The sequence below is a fragment of the Etheostoma spectabile genome, unplaced genomic scaffold (assembly GCF_008692095.1).
Source record: "Etheostoma spectabile isolate EspeVRDwgs_2016 unplaced genomic scaffold, UIUC_Espe_1.0 scaffold285, whole genome shotgun sequence".
NCBI classification, from domain to species: domain Eukaryota; kingdom Metazoa; phylum Chordata; class Actinopteri; order Perciformes; family Percidae; genus Etheostoma; species Etheostoma spectabile.
Window position 1 is genome coordinate 965,109 of NW_022605579.1, and position 18,342 is coordinate 983,450.

Here is an 18,342-nt window from a genome sequence, read left to right on the forward strand (position 1 = left end):
GTGTGTGTGTGTGTGTGTGTGTGTGTGTGTGTGTGTGTGTGTCAGTGAGTTCCTATCACATGTTATAATGGGCCATACCTGTCCTACATTGCTCTGCTCCTCTGTCCATCCTCCATGCATGATGTGTTTTCTCCTAAATTTGAAAGTAAGGATGTATGTGTGTGTATGCCTGTGACTTATATAACTATATTATAATATACTACGGAAGATAACTCCATACTTCCTCATGTCTGCAGTAGGGGAAACCATACATGTGATCAGGCCTTTTCTGCTCGAGCCCCTCCATTGTTATATAATATATAAATATTTATTATATGACCTGCCAGAGGAGATTAGGGAAGCCAGCGCAGTGTCTTCTTTTAACCCTTGTGTGTTTGTCCAGGGTCAAAATTGGCCCCCCGTTGTTTTGCCTGTTTATAAAGCATAAAGTATAAAGTATCATTGTCATTATGATTTTGTGTTACATCTTCCAACCAGACTTCATTACCACTAGTTTTACACTTATTTTTTGGATTTCATGGTGAAAACAATCTCATTCGTGTTAAATTATATCAACATTTTGAGTTTAAAAAAACTTGAAATTGTTAACTATTTTACTAATAGTTAAGATCAGAGGAACGTATGTTGATTACAACCATTGGGACGACTGGAATAAAATACCATTTTAGCATCATGCACTTCATCCCACTCATAAGCTAAGAGACAATATATAATCTATATATATAATTATATATAATAATCACGGCCTGTTTTGTGTATAGAACCATTTAGAAGAAACTCATATTTTTTTCATGTAGAAACTTAGAAAACGGGGTCATATTTGATTCAAAAGTGCTTTTGCACACCTCTTCCCTGGAGCAAGTGGATCAGAAAAGGCAAAGGTTACCAGCAATATGTAAAGTTGTGGTCACATGAAAGTTGATAGAGGATTGGACTTATGTTTTACTTTACTACACAAAGTAAATATAAATGATAGTACAGAAGGTACAGAATTTCCCTCTGAAATATAGTGGAGTATCTTTACATACAGGCACATTTGCAATGTACTTGTAACCCGTCATACACCTACACAAAACAAAAGGAATGGGAAAAAAATTCAGTTGGAAGATAATGATGTCATCCCTAGTGAAATGGACGCTAGTATCAACAAGAGCAATAAGTTATAAGAAGGGCAGCAGGAGTGGCAACAACATAGTGATGTAACACTAATAAGAATAAGAATATCTATCATTAAATGGAAAGTTAGCTCCATTAACATTGTATGTCAAATATAAAGTCATTTTTCCATCTCAGTCTAAATGGAAAAGTTGACAAACACCCCAAATGGTGCTGGTAAAAAAAATGTAAGTGCATGTCATTTTAAAAGTTATACGCACTAGTGCATTTACACGGAAAAAAAATGGATGTTGAGCCGTGGTAAATGTGACAAAGGGTTATGGGTTCATCTCCTTAAAAGGGAGTTTTTTCTCGCCACTGTTGCACTGCTTGCTCTTGGGAGAATTACTAGAACTGTTGGGTCCTTGTAAATTGTAGAGTGTGGTCTAGACCTACTTCATCTGTGAAGTGTCTGGGGATAGCTTTTATGATTTGATACTATAAATAAAATTGAATTGAATCAGTATAAGACACTTTCACGTTATAATAAAAAGCCGTTTTTCTGGGTTAAATAGTTTAGCCCGCCCCCCATGCTTAACCACGCCCCCTTTCACAACTGGTGATCCATTTAAGGTAGAGTCTGGTGTGAGGTATCATTGAACTCAGCAGTTTCTTTTTGAGGTGCGAGGGCAAACAGACATTGCAGATTTAGTTATTGTTTTTTTATGATGCCTCTTTTTATTTTTATTTTTAGTGAACAACAATGTTTGTTCCACTTAGTATGTTATAACCTTGGTTAAAAATCCATGATATTGATTAATGTAGGTTTAAAGCCCTTTTCAGCTGATTTTTTTTTTTGTAACTATAGTGTCTGTCAGATTGTGGTTCCCACCCAGAACCTTATTTTCATTGTGGCCTTTTCCCTAGAGGCTAAAATGTAAAGGCTAGTGTTTTCATAATTCATCTTCAATCTAGGAACTACATCCGGTGACAATGAGTTATGTTAAAAACGTCACTTTTGACTGTTACAGTATAGTCTAGTAGCCAACTAGGTGAACCCGGAAATGTTGAGTACACCAAAGTTTTTATTGCAGAATGTGAAGTATGTCCCCATTATACGGAAATGACGGATGCTAATTTGCTAGTGTGAGCAATTTGCATAATTAGCATAATTAGCATTATTAGCTTATCGTCCAGTTTGACCACTATTTTGCACTGTATGCCCATTCTACAATATGTGAGTGGTTTTAGGGGTTTTAGAGGATGCTGATTTCTTTTCTGGCTTTTTCAGATTTCAAAGAGCTAATATTAGTACTTATTGTGATTTTTTTGGTATTTCCAATTACTTTCAGGCATAATTATGGTTATTTTTATGTAAACACAATCTTACATTTCAGAATCATGAGTGCTTTTGTGAATGTTGATGCATTGTTTTCAGGGTGTACTTAAGCTGAAGCTTAAAACTGATTCTGGGCCAACCGAGTCAGCCCGCCAGACGCAAGGCTAACCAAGAGGGCCTTACCTCCGCACTACACAAAGCACACATTGGCTACCACTTCAAGCATACTGCTATGACTCCAATTAATTAACAAAAGCACCTCATCACCTGATCCACCAGCTGGTGATATCTCCTTATTTTGGATGGGATAAGACTATGGGCCTAAAGGAAGGAGAGGAACTGATTATGCCCACCCAGGATTCAAGTCCATTGTTCCTCCTGTTTTGTTACTTGTCACTGTGGTTGCAAAGCCGGGTTGAAACCTTGCACTCAGCAAAGTGCATTTGTACAGCTGTAGGTCTGGCCTGTAGCCTACCAGTTAGTGTTTCTGCAAAGGCAATGATGGTGGTGTGCATCATACTTATACAACACCAAGAGCACAAAGAGAGGGATAAGGGTCTGAGAAGATGATGACAGAAAAGAGAGGATAGATAAGATGGTCTGCTGCTTTCCATAGCAGTGCCTGTAGGGGGACACGTCTTCCATGAAGCAAGCTAGTGACTTCAGTGCTGGGGACCTTGGCGCGTTTTGGTAAATTCCATACCTGGCTGCTTCAGGTTACAAAGTTCCTCTGATTGTACAGAGCCAAAAGAAAGCCCTTGTTGCTTTTGTGATCTGTAACTTTGGGGCTCCTGCCTCTCCAATGCAGTGGAGAAGCTTACCAGGACTCTCTTATGGCATTGATTGCAGACACCTTCCCCTTCCCAACAGGATATGAGGGGGAATCACATCCCGAAAGAGCATGCATGGCCAGAATGGAACCACATTGGTCACCCATTCTCTGCAAGGGCATTTATGCTGAGAATTGTGCCATTTTATCTGTAGGTTAGTTATTATACCCAGCCTTCTAACACCAATAAAGCATAAAGCACAAAGACATCGTGTCATCACTGAGAATGTGAACAGTTGAAGCCCCATGTCTGACAACATGTAAGTTATAAGTGATATATCCGCCCATCATGAGTGGCAATGCTGTCAGCTTTACTGACCATCATGATATATTCCTACATGAAAGTACACAGGAGTTTTGCTCAGCCTTTGTTTGTTGTCTTGTCTTTCAAGACTTTGTCTCGCCTAGGTAAGGTGTAGTCAATGAGACTTGTACTCTGTGGAGCTCTGTCCTGCTCTTCTATGTCTCTCATGGTCCTTGTGCAGACACCGCAAATATCTGTCAAAGACAACAAATTTGGGTGTCGTAACAATTAAGCCGACGTCCTGCTGGCTGCAAGAGCACCACTGTCCCAGACGATGGCCAAACCACGTGATGAGCTGGGACGCAATGACAACATCTGTGGCTGGGTATGGCAGACTGGAACCATGAATTAGCTAAGAGACGGTTACCTGCACCGGCAAGCTGATGCTAATTTAGCTAACGCTATTTTGACTAATCACAGCTGACAGTTTGATTCAGCCTAAAATAACGTTATTCAAAGTAAACAGTACGAAAGCAGCTACAGCTAAACTAGATTTTACAGTAATAATAAAGACCATGTTTCGAGTGATTGTATTTTAATTTCAATTCAATTTTATTATAGTATCATTCTAACGAGTTATCTCGAGACACTTTACAGTAGAGTAGGTCCCAACAGTTCTATGTAGTTTCCTCCAGAGCAAGCAACAGTGCAACAGTGGCGAGGAAAAACTTCCTTAAATGAGCACAAGTAGAACTGACGTAACGCTGTTATATATTTCAACAGTTATTTTCAGTTTTGAGGGTCTTTTACATGCTTTCTCAGCTGGTGGTTAGCTGAATTAGCTGTCACTAAACTACAGTTAGCTTTCCAGTGGCGGTGAACGGACTTTCTTAACTACTACGGGAACAGATTGTGCAGTATCGTAAGGTCATAAATCCATTTCATCATGGTTCATCTGTGCATGCGTGACATCTTGCACATGCGCAGGACAGCGTTTACCAACAAGCTCTGTTGCAGAGCACACAACTTAAGTTATGTTGTACCAAAAATTATTGTTCCTTAAAGTTTTGGTGGTTTGTGATTAGCTTGTTCGATATGGCTATGAGCTAATAACGGCGGCGTTCTGTTTAAGGATGATATGCTATTTGGTGAAACTACTTTCTTTAATGATTACGTTTTCCATAATAAAAAATGTTTCAACTACTTTAAAACTAGACTATGCTCCCTTGCTTTACTACATACTTATTACAACTACAACAGCTAGCTGCCACATCTTATTTGCAGGAAAACATGACCTAACCTCAAAAAATGTCAACAAATTTAGGTCATCAACATTCACATCAAAGAGCAAGAGTTGAAATGTAAGGTTATAGTGTTTACCATGAAAATAACCTAAACGTCCTGAGTTAATAAAAAATGTGTCTAAATGAATCCAAATTTGTTATAGAATTACCATTTTGAAGTCTGAAAGTGCCAGAATTGAATTTAACGTCCTCTTAAACCTCTTAAATCATTCCAATATTGTAGAAACTGATGGCACAGTGCAAAATCTAGGTCGATCTGGCCAATTCGCTAATTCTGAAATGTAAGATGTGTTTAACAAAAATAACCTTATACGCCTGAAAGTAATGGGAACTTACCTAAATAAATCACAATAAGTCCTAAATTAGTTCTTTGAATCTCAAAATGCCGAAAAAATCAGCATCCTCTAACCACTTACATATTGTAGAAATTGGCCATACAGTGCAAAATAGTGGTCAAACTGGACGATTAAGCTACTAATGCTATTATGCTAACTATGCAAATTGCTCAACATATGCAAATTAGCATCCGTCATTTTCTGTATACTGGGACCAACTTCACATTTCTGCAATAAAACTTTGGTGTACTCAACATTTCCGGGTTCACAATGGGGCTCTATGGGCTGGCTACTAGACTAGTATATTGTTGCTTGAATGTGAAGAAGTGCGTGCTTGAAGTGTACTTTTTCCTGGGGAAAGCAACAAACAAAAACATTCTCACCTACATGTACCCGCGCACGCTCACAAAGCTAGTGCTGCTAAATCCGTCAGCAGCTTGAGATCTCAGTTAAAGCCCAGGAGGAGGCAGAGAGAAAACATGCTGGAAATACCCCGAGTTTAAAGTGCTAAAGTGAAGACTAAAACACAGATTTATTCAGCAGAAGCCAAAGACCAAGGGAGAGTTTTAACACATTTACACCAGAGGGCCCTTCGAGGAGAGACGCACCAGTGGGTGGTTGTGTGAGAGCTTATTTGAGTATGTAGTGTATGTCTGCTCGTGTGTGTGTGTGTGTGTGTGTGTGTGTGTGTGTGCGCTTGCGTGCACACCCCCTTCGGTGCGTTCATTTCTCTTATCCGTACACCCACCTTTTTCTTGGTTTCGAGACAATCTCCCAGGATGCCTATTCTACATTAAACAGTGCTTTGAAGACAATTGAGCTGAGACCCAGGCTGATCAGGGCTCCCTTATCCCTCCCAGCACATCTATTATCAAAGCCTTCGTACCATTACCGTCATTATACACTATGTATTATTATTATTATTTTCAAAATGCAGCGCTGAGAGCGGGCGAGAGACGGGGGCCCCCGTAAACAAATCTATTATTGGTGATGAATTGCATAATAACACAGGCATAATGCCGTTCTCTCACAAAACTGGCGAAGGTGCTGAACTGGAAAAAGTACCCCATCTGTAAAATTTGAATAAACAATGGGCGAGAGAGGGAGGGAGACAAAGATGGAGTGGTCGTTAGATGGTGTGTTTTTACTTGAAAGCTAAAGACTTGAGTTTGCTCGGCGCACACTGGTCTTGTGTTATCAGCCATAACTTACATGTCAGTGTAGATTTTAAAGGACCCGTCGTTTAAGGATACACACTGAACTGGGGCTTCCTTTATGTGTGTGTGAGAGTTTGTCTCGCATCTAGGGGCAAATTGGTCGGAAGTACTTTGTTACTCAAGAAGTATTTGTGAGACGTTTAATTTTGGGTGTCTGCGGGACCAGCTTTCAATGTTTGATGAATGAAAAATGATGCTATTCCTATTGTTTTTACCTTTTTGTAATTGGACTTCTACTGAGGCCTGGAGATGATATGGAGGGGGGAAAAAAAAAAAAAAATAAATAAATGAACAAAAAAGTCCTCACTACATGTATTTGGTTAAATACCAAATTATATTTTATAATTAATTATAAATTATGATTTAATTTCTTTATTTTTTTTGTGTGGGATTTTTACTTTGTTTTGCGAGATACTGAGTTTCATTTGCTAGATCTCGTAAATCCAACAAACAATAAGGCTAACTTAGCTAGCTAGCAGGGCGCTAGCAGGGAGCTAGCACATAGCGTGCTAGCTAGTATCTAGTTAGCTAGTAGCACGACATGATTACATCTTTTTTTCCCTCCATGTCACCACTGGGGCTCCGTAGATTTCCTTGCTTTCTCCCAAAAAACGAAATTGATCATATGATGACAAATGTGATCTCACAGGGGTTTATGGCAGATATGAACCATAAATGATGTATACATCAGTGGTAATTGAGCTAAAGTCAACATCTGTTAAGTATTTTTACATCAATTGTTATTGCTATAAAAGTATATATGAACACTACACAAGGATTAAGTTTCAATGCTGAACATTCCCCTTATTTCATCCATCATTGGTGCTAAGATTTCATTTCTGTGCTCATATCCGCGGTCAGTCGATGACGTTTCTGTTTCTGAAGTTAGATCTTTTTTCTTCATATTTTCAGCTAGTGACTATCAAGCCTGATTTATGGTTCTGTATTAAATAGCGTAGATTCGTATGCAGGTTTGTACGAGGTACGCATAGATTTGGATTCTACGTCGTAGCCTCGCACGCACCTCCCCAGGAATGTGACTTTACAACGCAGCGACGAAGACCGCAAGAACTGTGATTGGTTGGTTCGGCTGTGGCTTGGTAGAGTCGCATTTCTTCCTACTTATTCCAGGCTACACTGTAAACAACATTAAATCAAGGTTAGTGTTAACTTTGCCTGATTCACTTTACCAGAGATTTTGGTTCATTTAGGCCAACACTGGTCTCTCATTGCCAGACCTTTCTCCAAAGAGCTGCGGAGGAGGGTCTGGCTAGTCCACACAGCATTCCGGGATTGGAGGAAAACGTGGTCTGGTTTATTGGTATTTCTTTCTGAGCCACTGCAAAATAGCCTCGGGAAGGAACTTGTTTTGGTGGAACATGAGTATACATTCAAAAGTTGATTTAGTCGTGCAACAGAAAACTCAGATTGGACAGATAGCTGTCTGGATTCACCCTGCAGAGATCTGAGGACCGGTAACCATAGTCCTCAGAAATCCACCAGAGGTTAGAACGCCAACACAAAGAAAGCCCAAGGTAACGGATCCAAGTCCAGCGGAAGTTTCGTCAGCAACGGAACAATCCCGGAAGTAGAACATTGAGGCTATAGACAAGGCCCAAGTTAACCAATTTCTGACCTACAAAACTAATAAATAATTACTAATAGTAATACTAATAATAGATGATATTAGCAATAAATATTGTCCATCACCTTTCGCTTTGTGTGTTGCCATTCCCAAACTCTGTTCATACGGGAAACAACGACGACTTCGAGCTAGCAAGCTACAAACTGAAAATGTCAACAATTGGATGGTCCAACAAGGCAGGCCTGCTTGGTTCTTTTGGGAATTGATTGTAAAGATTTAAAAAGAATACGTTTAGGGCATTTCCTCTCTAACTGGGTCGGTTTGGAACCGATTGGTGGATTGCTGTTGACGAAGTACACACGGCGATACACTTGTAAGAGCTGATGAGGTTTAACCATGTAATGTGGCATTTTCTTTTGCGGGGTGAGAATGTTCCACCAAAACAAGTTCCTTCCTAAAACTTCCTTGTGATTGGTTTAAAGCAATTTTTGTTCTCCTATCCCTGAATGGATGTGTGGAGGAGCCAGACCTTACTCCACAGCCCAGTGGAGATAGGTCTGGCAATACTAGACCTGCTGAACATCAGTATGTTAGCATTGTCATGATGAGCATGCATTTAGCTCAAAGCGCCACTGTGCCTAAGTGTAGTGCTGTGTCACAGCATGGCTGTCGTGTTTTGGCCTAGTTTTTCATTAAGCGTCTCTCCATCACAACATGTGGTTTGGACTTCAGGCCAATCAAGATTACATTAGTTATTCAAGATTATATATTGTCTCTGAGCTTATGAGTGGGATGAAGTGCATGATGCTAAAATGGTATTTTATTCCAGTCGTCCCAATAGTTGTCTCAGCCTCGGTCTTCACCCCGCTCTATTCCGCACAATGACAGCTGCTATACTGAATATATTCTCTCTCTTTTTATATTACTTTCTTCTTCTTATCTTTTTGTCTTTCTCTCTCTTGTGGGGTCAAAGAAGAACAAGAGAGTGAACAAATATGTCCATGTTCTTCAGCACACACACACACACACACAAACGTAGTAACCCCCACCTCCCCAGTGAGCAGAATCTGTTTAGCTATGCTAATTTGAATATATTTTTGGGTCAATTGTGCGCTCACCAGAAACGGCCTCCACGCCTACCCTTTGCCGAACAATTTAAATTTTTAATATTCCATTTAATTTATATGGGCCACCACAGAGGCAATCCGACAATGCCAAAAAGCCGACTTGATTCTTTTTAGTAGAAAAAAAAAGACATTTCTTTCATATAAATTCCATCGCCCTGGTGTCTGCCCTTCCCACACCTGACTCTCTGTTCTTATCCATCTTAAAACTATTTCACCTTAAGAAATAATCAATAAAAACAATTATGAGATCCAAGCCTGGAACCAATGCTCTCTCGTCTTCCTCTCATCTTCCCCATCTTTTGTTTTAGCTCTCTCTCTCTCTCTTCCCCTCTCTATCTCTTTCTCTCCCCACTCCGTGCTTTTATCCTCTAGTCTGTTCTCCCACCATCCTCTCTCCTTGGTGATTCACGGGGTATAATATTTAATTATACTCTATAATTTATGCAGGTTATCAAACTCTGAGCGCATCATTTTATGTACATTGTGTAAATTGCTTTTTTCTCTCTCCCTCCATGTCTCTCTGTCTCTTTCTGTCTTTTCTTTACAGGTTTTTTTTTTCCCCTTCTTGGATGGGAGGAGGGTAAATCCTTTGCAGGCATAGACAGAGATATTGAAGCCCGGGTGCAAATGTGAAATGAATAAACAGGCTGGATCTCTTCTTCAAGGGCCTAAATGAGATCTGCACAAAATAATTTAAACTAGGCCCATTTATCAAGCCCAGCCAGGGAATGTGTGTAGCAGCGGCCTGTGTATGTTGTCCATTCTGTGTGTGCGTGTGTGTGTGTGTCTGTCTTCCATGCCCCTGGCAGCGGTGGTAGTGGTATCCTTCTGTAGAGAGACAGAATGACAGATTAAGATTGAAACTTTACCAAACAAATACAGAAAATGAAGGTTTTATAGAAAAGTTTAAAAGCATCTGTGAAGGGAGCTATTTAATGCAAAAACTTTCTTGATCTTGATCTAGGTGGGGGGGGGATAATTGCCTAATGTGCAAGAAGACATAATAAAGTGCCCCTGAGGGTGCCCCTCAAGTGGAGAAAATGTGATGCAGGGTGTCATAGGGTGCCTTTACAGAAGAAAACGTGATACAGGGTCCTGTAGGGTGCCCTTCCAGTGGAGAAAATAGGATACAGGGTCCTCTAGGGTGCCCTTCCAGTGGAGAAAACGTGATGCAGGGTCCTGGAGGGTGCCCTTCCAGTGGAGAAATTAGGATGCTGGGTCCTCTAGGGTGCCCTACCAAAAGAAAACCTGACAGGGTCCTCTAGGGTCCCCTCCTAGAAGAAAACCTGACACAGGGTCCTCTAGGGTGCCCTTCCAGTGGAGAAAATGTGATGCAGGGTCCTGTAGGGTGCCCTTTAAGTGGAGAAAACGTGATGCAGGGTCCTGTAGGGTGCCCTTCTAGAAGAAAACCTGATACAATGTCCTCCAGGGCGCCAATCCAGTTGAGAAATTGTGATGCAGGGTCCTCTAGAGTGCCCTTTCAGAAGAAAACCTGAGACGGGGTCCTCTAGGGTGCCCTTCCAGTGGAGAAAATGTGATGCAGGCTAGAGCCCTGCACAGGCTTAAAATGTTGGCCCTAGCCTGGCCCTGGCCCGAGCCCGACCCTTGACCTACAGCTTATCAGAATTTTCAGCCTGAGCCCAAATGTACCCTGTGTTTTTTTTCTCCTCCCAATACACAGTCTATAGGCCATAGTTCTGTTTTTTTTTTATAATAGCAAAGTATTTATATCTGGTTAGAAAACTGTTTGAAACGGTTTCTGTTTGTGAAAGTAAGGTTTTTCTTTTTTAAAGTGTAAACAGCGGCCGACAGTGAGTTGTTTGTGGCCCTACTTACAGTAAGATCCATAAATATAAAACACTTTAGTCATATTAAAATGTTGGTTTTCCAGAAGTTTGATGTCACGTGTTTGTGAGCTGTCTTTGTGTCAGTGTGATAAGTTATAAAACCTCTTTCTATCTTTGTTTTTTAAATCAAAAACCTCATATCCATCCATCCATCCATCCATCCATCCATCCATCCATCCATCCATCTTCATCCACTTATCCGGGGTCGGGTCATGGAGGCATCAGCTCCAGCAGGGGCCCCCAAACTTCCCTTTCCTGAGTCACATTAACCAGCTCCGACTGGGGAAACCCGAGGCGTTCCCAGGCCAGGTTGGAGGTATAATCCCTCCACCTAGTCCTGGGTCTTCCCCGAGGCCTCCTCCCAGCTGGACCAACCTCTCAGTTTATTTAAATTACATACCATTTAACTTATTAACTTAGTCCACCATTGCACAGTACAAAGGTTTGCCAGATAAATCTCCATATTGTTTGACAACAATTCTACTTTAGCATGTCCCAATATCAAAATCATGGACGAATTACTATGTACTAATAATGGAAAAAATATGACTCAACCCTCATGTTTTCCTCGGGTCAAATTTGACCCATTTCTAAAGTTGTTTTACATCAGAAATATAGGTTTCTTTCAACCAAATTGCCCAAAAGTAATTGTTTTAATGGATTCCAAACCGTGACTAAATAATTCATATTTTCTGTTTCCTTTAAATTAAAAAGTTAGGTATGAAGTCAAAAAAGTTAGGTTTATTGAACATGTGTGAAAAGTTACAAAAACATTTAAAGAAGCTTCAAAAGCATTGAAAAAAGGGCCAAAAAAAGTTCATTTTCAATTTTGACCCAGAAAGACAACAAGTTCATGGTCTACAGGAAGACAACACAAGGGTTAAGCCAACAAAACTCTGATTTCCACTGGAAACAATGGCAGTGATATCACACAACAAACGACTTGTTCATGCAGTGAATGGAACAGAGCTAATCCAATCCTTGGTATAAGTAGCCATTCAACTTGAATAAACAGATGACTGGAAACAGTCAAATATTGGATGAAAACATTTGAATATTGAGGCACCAGTACTTAAAAACAGTGTTAAAACTCCAAGAAATGTCTGTTATTAATGCTTAAGATTTCTCTGAAAAACACAGTATCATCTGAACTGCTGACTATAAAACATTAGTATTTTAGAACTGGGTCATTATTGATATTTTGACTGTTATACTAAACTGTTTGGCATCTTATGCCAAAGAGTTGATTATATTCAATGTTGTGAATGTTGATCTAGAACCATCAACATTTCTATTTGTCCAAAACTTTGGCTCATTGTTACCATGCTAACATGCTAAGCTAAAGGGCAATTCATAGTTCCTTTTTCCTCTGTTCTTGAGAGGTGGAAACCTCTCAGAAAGCACTCGGCACCTTGTATGGCAGCCTCGGCCACCAGTGTATGAATGGACGTATGAATGTGTGTGTGAATGTTTCTATGAATACGTGTGTGAATGGGGTAAAAGGTGCTTGTGGTGTGTAAAGCACTTTCTGTGGTCGTTAGATCTAGAGAAGCGATACATAAACCCGGCCCATTAACAAGATCTTTCCCTTAATGCTTGCAAAAAGCTTTGAAACACTTTAGACAACATGCATTGTTTTGGGCAGAACCATACACTGTTAATATTAATGGACAGAGCATGTGTGATGCTATCACCCATTGGTTTGTGGAGATCTGCTATACCGTCGTTGAGCTTCCTGGTTGCGGATGTTGACGATTTTAGACGAGAGGGAGGAGTGAGGAGTCACATTTCGTTACACACTTTCACGGGCAATCACATCAAAGCCACGCCCTAAAACACCCCCTGCTTCAGTATAAAATCAACACCATTAAGACCATAATTCAAACAAGGAACATCATTCTTTGTTGCAGAACACTTAACACTAGCAATTGAGACCAAAAACTGATTATGAAAATGTAGATTGAGGTAAATAATCAAGAGAAAAGTGGATCACTTTCTCATAGACTTCTACAGAAACCAACCTCCTCATAGACGTCTACAGAAACCAACCTCCTCATAGACTTCTACAGAAACCAACCTGCTCATAGACTTCTACAGAAACCGACCTTCTCATAGACGTCTACAGAAACCAACCTCCTCATAGACTTCTACAGAAACCAACCTGCTCATAGACTTCTACAGAAACCGACCTTCTCATAGACTTCTACAGAAACCAACCTGCTCATAGACTTCTACAGAAACCGACCTCCTCATAGACTTCTACAGAAACCGACCTCCTTTTGCAACTGAATGTGTTGCCCCTTGCTGGAATTCAGACAGAATGCAGGTTTAAGGCTCTTCTACATTTGCAGCACTTCGTATAATTGGATGCTTTGTCCATTAATATAAACAGTGTATGGGCAGAATGCACATCTGCACCTGAAAATCAGGCGCAAAGGCCTTAATAAATCTGGTCCTCAGTCTTATTATCAAACACACTAAACAATATTAGCAACATTACTTTTTAGTCAAATCATTTGAGTGGAAACCTACCAAATAATACAAGTAATAATTACTCAGAATGTTTTGTTCCAACAAGGTGCCACTTGATTGCTCAAATGTAGAAACTATTCATTTGTTCTTTGGTGGTCCACTAAGGTTATACTTACTTGAATCTAATTACCATACACAATCTTACCATACTGTTACAGAGAGGTGTCAGGGTGGGCCTCCAGCCTAAATAGGTCTATGTGAATACATACACACACACACACACACACACACACAGCTTCTGTCATTTTTTCCACTCTCCGGTGTTTTAAATGTCATTGAACCTGAGGGCAAAGCGCATACCATCTCAAGTACACATCAGTCTTCCACTAGGACACTTACACACACCAACACACTAATCAAGTCTCTATGAGCTTCCTCCCTCCTTGTCTCCTCTCCTCCTCCCTTCCTTACTTCCTTGTCTTTCTGTAGACTTGGAGAGGTGGAGAGACCTGATGCAGGGAAAAGCCATTGGGTTGGTACTCCCACCAGAAGAAGAAAAAAAAGGTTAAAAGGATGGCTGACATTAGTCAATTGTGACATTCACACCTCACACTTCCTACATCAGTCACTGCTCTTTGCTGTCATAAGATTGGCAGGCGTGTCAGTGGAATGTAAAGTGGTCATGCTCAGGATGATAACACAAGTGTTGGATTTTTTAGTTTAATTTGTGGGAGGATAGTGACTGACCAGTGACCCAGCAATGAGTACTTGGTAGTACATTTCCAGGATGATTGCCTGACATCCGATGTCCCTCATCTTCCGCTCTCTGTGTGTTGCCGTTCTAAAACTTTATTCGCATCGGGGAACAACAACAACAACTTTTGAGCTAGCAAGTTTTAAAGAAAATTTGGATCATGCAACAAGGCGGGCCTGCTTGGCTCTTTTAGGGAATTCTTGAAAAGATTTATAAAGAAGAGGTTTACGGCATTTTGGGGGGACCTCTGGCTCACCCAGTAGGAGGGTGTGCCCCATGCAGGCTGGGTCCTTGGCAGCAGCCCAGGTTTGAGTCCGACCTGTCATCCCCTCTTCTTCTCTCCCCCTTTCTTGTCCATCCACTGTCACTATCGAATATAGGGAAAAGCCCCCCAAAAAACGGCATTTCCTCTCTAACTGGGACGTTTTTGGGACCAATTGGTGGGATTGCTGTGGACAAAGTGGAGATAAACTCAGAGCAAATGAGGTTTAACAGCTATTTTAAATAGCTCAGGTTACCGTCTTGTGTGAATAGTTGACTTCATTTAATATTGCATGTGTCGTTTTCTTTAGTGCAAATGTTCCACCAGAGCAAGTGAAACTGAAACTGCGTCCGGAGCTTTCCCCCTATCCTAGAATGAGTGTGTGGAGTAGCCAGACCTTTTACTCCACAGCACTGTGGACATTTTTCTGCCAATGCTAGACCAGTATCACCCTTCAACATGCACACAAACTCTAGAGAAAGAAAACGCCACTAATGCCAGGTGCCGATCCTGGACTAATCTAGCAGTAGGCCTTCTGAGATAATATGTTAAACTGACTGCTGAGTAGATAAAACAGAACAGATGTTGTTATTATATGATAAACTAAGCAAACTATGTCTTTGTATGTTTCAGCACTAGTTGAAAAGCTTTCCAACTCACATTGCTTTAATATTTTATGCAGTCCTGCTGAAGAACAGGCAGCCCTGAACACATCTGACGCTCCATTAATGACACAGAAACATATTAGGCATAATCAATAACAAAAATTCACATTTAGCCTCGTCATGTTAATGCACATAGACTCGGAATTGTATTAAATAAGCCACCTAAATGGATTCTAAGGCACATGATGTTACTATACTTGATGATGGAGAGAAACTTTTTCCCTCAGATTTCTGTGAACAGCTGTAAATATTTGTTTGCCTGGGGGCTAATGGATGTCAGTGGTGAAGTGGAATTTTATCTAAGTGAGGGAGTGAGAGTGAGAGAGTCCCTGTGCACCCCCCATAATAATAGAAATGAACGCAAGAAACTGAACGGAGTAGACATTCCAACAGACGGAGCTGTGCCACATCGGACACTAAAGTAGCACGAAGATTAAGCATTAACCATCATGGCCATAGTTCTCCAACATGTACTAATGTTACATACTTCTGAGATGTTATGCCTGGCCATAGGCGTAATTTACAGGGGGGTTAACCCCCCCCCCATAATCAAAACTGGTCAGTGCCACCCACCCAAATACCTATTTCCTTTACATTATTCAACACATTTGCACTTTAAATTGATGCAGAAAAAAAACCCACCAGAATGCAGAAGATGAAGTGTGTGATATGCTCAAGATTTCAATTTTGCTCAAAAGTGGAGATCCCCCTCATCCGCCCTCACCCCAATGTTAAGCACAAAGTTACACCTTTGTGCCTGACTCTGACAAAAACAAACTAAAGACACTAAATATGTAAGCATTCATACTTAATATTTCCGAAAAAGTAAAACTAATTATAACCTTGTTGTGCCAGCTACTATTCTTACTGCAGCTGTACGTTGTCGGAACTCCCCCGCCTCTTATCCCCAATAATCCCCCCGCCTGCTTTACAGTAATAGACACATGTCAGAAGGGGCTTGTGTGTAGAGAGCTGTGTGTGTGTGTGTGTGTGTGTGTGTGTGTGTGTGTGTGTGTGTGTTTTATATGCAGCTACACAAAGGTGACATGCATGGCGCAATGTACAGTAGGGCTTTGAACAGAGGAGAGGAAGCCAGCAGGTTGCTGCACTGTTGGAAATGACATCATAGCAGGGGTTAAACAGCCACCGTTTACCTTGATTTATAATCCTCCTCCTCTCCCTCCCTTCGCTTCTCCTCCTCCTCCTCCTGCTCCTCCTCCTCCCTTATTCTTCTCCCTCCTCCCCACGCAGAGGGGTGAGGCGTGACTGCAGGGGAGGGGGGTAGAGCAAAAAAAAAGATAGGATGGGAATCAACGAATGGAAATTAATTAGACCATGGAAAATAAAGCATAATATTAAAGACGAATGCGTGAATCAATAGAGGAGTGTTTTGTGTTGTCAAGCAGAGACCTTGCAACACCAATTTGGACGATTTCAGGTTTAGAGTATGTGGTGTGTTCACACAGGAAAATAAATGTACTTCCACATAGGATACAGTACACGCAGTCCGCCAGAATACATGGCACAAAATAAAGAAAACTGAAAAGCTGTAAAAGTAGAAAAAGTTGGTTTGAGAGAATCACTCTCTCTGGTATGACATAAGTGATTTTTCCAAATTTGAGTAACGGAACATCTGAATTGATGTTTGCAGCAAAGCAAGGTTCAACTCCTGTGGTCACATGACCAAAACAATAACTGGTTTGGGCTCTTTTTTCATTTCCTAAAAGTCCCTATAAGATGTTTCTTTTAAAAAGAATTGATAACACATGAATGGATGTTCAATATCAGAAGCTTGTGTGTGTGTGTGTGTGTGTGTGTGTGTGTGTGTGTGTATGGATAGAGAAGAGAGAGGGAGATCACAACATGCTCCAGTTGCCCGAGGGCTGACTGAAGCTCAAGCCGAAATTCCTCATGTCTACCATAAAACAGACCAGTATTCCACTACTTTTTGACACATACACACATACACACACACACACACTCACAGACACGCACACATTCAGTCACACACCCTCCCTTCACAGCGGTGGCAGCACTTCACAAAGGAACCATTGAAGGGGCTCCTTCAGTTTAAAAGTTGAAGAGTATGTCTAATTTTGGTCCGAGTTCATTAGGCAACACAAAAGTGGGAGCTTGCAGAGAACATGAGGACAGTGGCAGAGGCAAGTGCTTCATGCCAGGACTGATAAGAGCAGACAGAAACTACAAAGGCGTCTCTCCTTCAGAAGGAAAGGATGAAGAAGGAAGAGAGGGAGGAGGAGGAGAGAAAAAAAAAAAGGAAACCAAACGGCAGGCAAAAGTCTTGGCCCAGAACGTTGTGTGCTTTTAATACATGCGTGTCAGTGTTTGTTAATGTGACCCAGCCAGCCTGCAACACACAGTATTCATTCAACTTGAATATTCAGCTGGGGGGGTGGGGGGGAGGGGCAGCCCAAATGTAATAGGAAGCCAATGAAAATGAAATACTTTAAGTTTGACTACTATATTGAGGGTATTAAATTGTCATCAGAAACAGCACGCGACTTTATGTCAAATGCAAATCCACCCTCGCGAGTCGCATTCCTTCCCCTCATTATGAGGTCGGAATGAAGAACTTATGAAAGAAAAAAATATATAAAAGCAACAACGGCTAAAGTAGAAAATTGTGCATGGCCTCAGAATCCCCAACATTGTTGAGGAGAGAGTGCAAAGATGAATGCGGACAGCGACATGCCCATGAGATCTGTGTTTTTGCTCTAACTGTGATGCAGTGTTGCTGCTTTAGTGCAAGGCCCTGAGCTGTAAATGGATATTGGAGATTAGATCTTTCATCTGGAGAGAACCATGTCATTTTCCTATTTTTCTCTCTTATTGATTCTGGCCACTCTCAGCTCCACATGAACAAACCCTTTCAGACCGGGAAAGGCCAATCCAGAGCTGTTCATATTGGCTACTTACAGATCTCACTATATCATAAGGGATGTTACAGCAGACGTGATAAATAAATGTGTAGATGTGTTGAGAGATGGATACTGTATGCATTACCACGGCTGGTGATCTTATTTTATTCGAAGACATGACTCATATACTATCATCCTTTCATCGCTGTATGTAGCAACAGTCTTAAAGGTCCCATATTATGCTCATTTTCAGTCATATATTTGTATTTTGGGTCTCTACAAGACCCTGTTTACATACTTTAATGTAAAAAAAAAACAATTTCATGCACTCATACTGTCGGTTTGACTATATCTGTATTCCCTCTGTGTCTGAACCCCCCCCCCCCAA

At 40.9% G+C, this 18,342-nt stretch overlaps 1 long non-coding RNA gene across 1 annotated transcript; it reads left to right on the top strand.

The window, feature by feature from the left end:
• Positions 1-570: 570 nt before the first annotated feature.
• On the top strand, positions 571-12,942 carry LOC116686030 (uncharacterized). Its single transcript, XR_004331130.1, has 3 exons — positions 571-583; positions 10,113-10,117; positions 12,812-12,942. It is a non-coding gene; the product is annotated as an uncharacterized LOC116686030 (long non-coding RNA).
• Positions 12,943-18,342: the final 5,400 nt, after the last annotated feature.